The sequence below is a fragment of the Coturnix japonica genome, chromosome 5, assembly GCF_001577835.2.
Source record: "Coturnix japonica isolate 7356 chromosome 5, Coturnix japonica 2.1, whole genome shotgun sequence".
Lineage (NCBI taxonomy): Eukaryota > Metazoa > Chordata > Aves > Galliformes > Phasianidae > Coturnix > Coturnix japonica.
The window spans coordinates 37,194,351-37,198,844 of record NC_029520.1 but is presented as its reverse complement, the minus strand read 5'-3'; positions in this window follow the sequence as shown (position 1 = coordinate 37,198,844).

Below are 4,494 nucleotides of genomic sequence, written 5' to 3'. Positions count from 1 at the left end.
CATTCCTCCCAGACAGCAGCCCTACTTTTCTTCAAGTCTCAGATGTTTGATCACAGAAATGCCTGTTAAATGGCTTTTAGCAAATGGAACATTGATTTTCACAGCCCCAGGTGGAGATTAAAAAAAGCATAATGTTCTGTCAGTGCTGTTTTTATTCTTGTGCTTTCTACCATGCACTTTTTTCATAAGAATCACATTGGAATACTGTAAGCAGGCCCTCTTGGAAGGCCCGTTGGAATCTGACAGAAAATAGATACAATGAATCTCATAACAGGTTAATCTCAGTGTGAATCAGCATACCACATGTAAGGGAAACTGTTGATCACAGCCTGAACCTCTGATTAACCATCAGAGGCAAGCAAGGATTCAGCTGTGGGAGCACAGGTGAAGGCAATTCAGCGGTGCTCCCAGAAGGGGTAGAGCTTGACTCCACCTCTCCTAGATCCCTTTTAAGGGCTGACCACCACTAAGGCAGCATCTCTTTCTAGAGACTGCTCCTTTATGGAGTTTTTGTGGTGTGCCTCAACATTGGTAAGTACCCATCTCAACTGAAAACCTCAGCATTGGTGAGTCTTCTTCTTAGGTATCTTCTGGCTACTTACTCTGTAACCATGACTATATGCTTGTATTATTCCAGCTATATGTAATATTGTTTGGTGACTGAAGGAGCAGTATGTATTGCTGGAAGCAAAAAACAAACAAAACCACTTAACTTTAATTTTACCTTCTTCAAAGGTCAGTGGCCTATTCCTCCCAAGAAGTGTAAATCTAGTTACAATGCTTCACTTCTGATAGCTACAAAAGTGGGATTTTGCAATGGGGATGTCTCTCTTTGAAACTCTTCTCAACAACCCTCAGCAAAATACATGTTGCCACTCCATTACAAGAAATATAGTCCAACTCATGTACCTCAGTCCTAAGGTCCAACAAGCTTCACTTTTACAGCTTAACTTAGTTCTCTGCTGATACACTTTATATAATCTTGGATGGGCTGGTACTTTTTCTGGATATTGACTTCTTACTCTCTCGAGTCTTAGACTGTTTTAGATACAGGCAAGTTACTTCTATACATGTTTCTAGATATCTACAGTTGATCATTTCTCATCCCCAAACTAGCTCAGAAAAAAAAACAATGTATCCTCCAACTATGTTCCTTACTTGCAGCATTTTTCTGAATAAATTACACCCTGCATAAGTGCTAGGATTGTTTCTTTATAACTGGTAGTCTAAACCTTGTGATTCTTTTATGTTCTTCCAGCTGAATGACTCAGTTTTTCTAAGTAAAAAATTATGAACAATAAATAACCAAGCTTACAAGCTAACAATGAAAATGCCCTAGAAATGAGAGCATTGCTAGAATAATTCTGCAAACACAAACTAGACACTCAAGAATTCACAGAATCCTAAGGGATAGCCAATATAACCAAACAGCATTCTCAAATATCCACTTTTCTTCATCTTGTTTTATGTCCCCTTATATCTGGGGATATTTCCACAAATAATAGCCAACACAATTCCCATAATGAATATCTGGAGCACATCTTTGCTTGCTCACCAGAGTTCTTCCTTTGGTCCTGAGCCTGCAGTCAGCACAGTAAGTTTCAAGAATGGGACTCTCAAGCTGGAAAGGAAAACATAAAGTTCAGGTTCCTCCTGCCCTAGAACCCATCCCCGTGCTGCACTTGTGATCTCCTATTTCATCTTGAAGGATTTCAGTTCCTTTGAGCACTTGTTAAAGTAATTCAGGTTACTCTAGAGACTGCCATTAATACAACAGTTTCTGTTGTATTAATGTGCAGGAAAGTGGAATTATACAATTTTTTAGGTTGCAAGCATTTTTAATAGGATGCTGTATATGTCACTGCAATAAATTCATTAATTTGAAATTGTTCTTTCCCCAGGTATCTGAACCATAACTTATGAGTCACATCACAAAGTGATTTCAAAGGTACTTTAATATATTAAAATCTACACATTTATGCAGAAGTATAGAAACAACTCCTGTTATTTTCAGTTACAGACTCTAAACCATTAGACTACTTTTCTTCTAAATTAAGTTGTTCTACTTACTTTGTTTAGTAGAAATCTATTGCCACAATTCTTCAATAATTAAGACATTTTTAAAAGTACAAACACTATGCTTTCACCAAACCTGGACAAAGACTGGCCTGATGTCACAGCACTTTTAATCTCTCTAGAGTAAGCAGGTGTTCATTATACTGTGTTTATTATGCACTGTCATCAAAAGACAAGACTATGAGCACAAAGCCAATTGGATAACACTGTTTTTAGTGGAAGCACACCATCTGTACTTCCTGGAAGGCTGCCATAGTAGGTGTAGAGCTGAAGCTCCTGGCACAATTCAGAGACATAAGAAATCTATACTAATAATTCATGCCCCTGGGCCAGTAACATTACAGCTCTGGTAAGAATATAATGCTCAGATTTCATTAAAGCCTATAGGAAATTCCACTGAAGATAACCAGAGCTCTTCCCTTAAGAAATATGCGGTGGGGGGGGGAAAGCAACTGATAGCAGTAATTCAATAGCAGAGTCAAAACTAGAACCAACACAAAAAGGAGTATAACTCCAGAATCTTAAACATACAGCAGTATATTTCTCATTGTAAGAGCATAAGGAGTGTAAGAGCATCTGGTTAATAAAAGTACCTGATAAAGTACTATTTAGTGTAATAGAAATGACAAGCAACTAGGAAAACAAGAAAGAAAATAAATGCACAAATATTAGTAAGTAGGTAAGAAACAACACAATAACAAAGATTAGAAGCAAGCAGTCATTGGCTGATAGCTTGTAAAAAGCCTACACCACAAAATTAGAATTGTTGTAATATGGAAACAGGACTGTAATAGTGTATAAAAATATGAAATAACAGTAAGAACTTGAGAAGTTATACAAACATTATAGAATGCTTTGGGGAGGAGACATAGGCAGGGTAAGGATGGGGTGGACGGCTGGGAAATAAACACAGGACACTTGTGCAACTAATCCCTGTATCTGACCAGAAGGAACAAAGTACCTTCCCTCTCTAACGGCTTGGCGCGGCCCGGCCACGTGCGCTCTGAGAGAGGGGAAGGGAAGGGAGATTGTGAATGGGTCTAGGAGGGGAAAAAACGGGGAAAAAAAGAACGATCTGAGAACGAGCGGCAGTTTAATGAACCCAATGACACTAAACAACGACGAGAGAGTTTCAACAAAGAGAAAAAAACTAAGTCCCAATCTCACCGGCGGGCTGTGGGAGGCTGAAAGGGTCCGACCACGCTGCCTCCTCGCAGGGAACAGGGCAAACCTCGCGCCCTTCCCGACCTCCCCTCCGGTGCCGCTTCCCTCCCCCTATGCCCAATTAAGGCAGACCACAGAAAAGAAAAGGAAGAAAGAAAGAAAAAAGTTGTCTCCTTAACTCCCATTATCCCATGTGATGTTCTGATGTGAAATAGTAACACGAACCAAATTACAAAACCACAGCAGACCTGCAGATGCTACTTAATAGCTGAATGTGATGCAGTAGCTTGCCCAGGTCAGCAAGGCCAACAATATCTCAGCTTGCTTCAGAAATAGCATGGCCAGCAGGACCATGTACACGATCTCCCTGTATTCCTGTCCTGGTTGACTGAACCTTGTATCTGGCATTTTATGTCCTCACAATCTTGGTAATGGGACTTGATGGGTCAGGCTGATGGCTGCACTTAGGGAACAATAGGGAAGGGTTTCCCCAACCTAAATGATTCTTAATCTTATGTGCATGCCGCAGAGGCCAATTGCCAGCAACAAGAGACCACAGATTGCTATGTCTTTATACATCCAGGTGACTGCACCATAGCACCCAGAGCACAACACATCTGAGTGCCTGCAAAACAGAAGGAATCACAAGTCACAGGGCTCATAGGACTGGTAGCCAGAACCAAAAGTGACAGAGTGCAGACTGCAAGGAGCTAATTAGAAACATGTGAAGAGTAGTTGAGGCAGGAAATTCTGTATACATGTATGTGCCCACATGCACGACTAGCTAGGAACTAAAAGACCTATATCTGAGAAAGGCTACTGGATCCAAGTGGGTTACTGGGTAAGGTATACAGGGTCTGTATGCAGGCATTGAGTCACCAGCTTGTACCAGTATTTGAGGGGTGCTTTATTTACAACATGATTAAGGCTGCTGAGGGGCAGCCCGTCACTCCCCCAGCACAAACGTCTTGGCAGCCCCCTCCCTTCCTCAGGCCGGGCTCCCCGACAGCCCATTGCGCAGTTCGGGGCGGGGGACTGTGGGTAATGTAGTCCTGGCCCGCAGTGACGCCTCGCTCCCCGTAGTGACGGCAGCGGAGTGACCTCTGCGAGGCATTGTGGGCCTTGTAGGAACGGGCGCCATTATTTCCTACTGCGATCCCATTGGCCAGCGGGAGGGTGTGACAGCCTGTCAGCGCCTGCCCTGACCAATCGGCGCCGGCCATGTAGAGAGGAAAGTCGTTTCCTGGCGGCTTG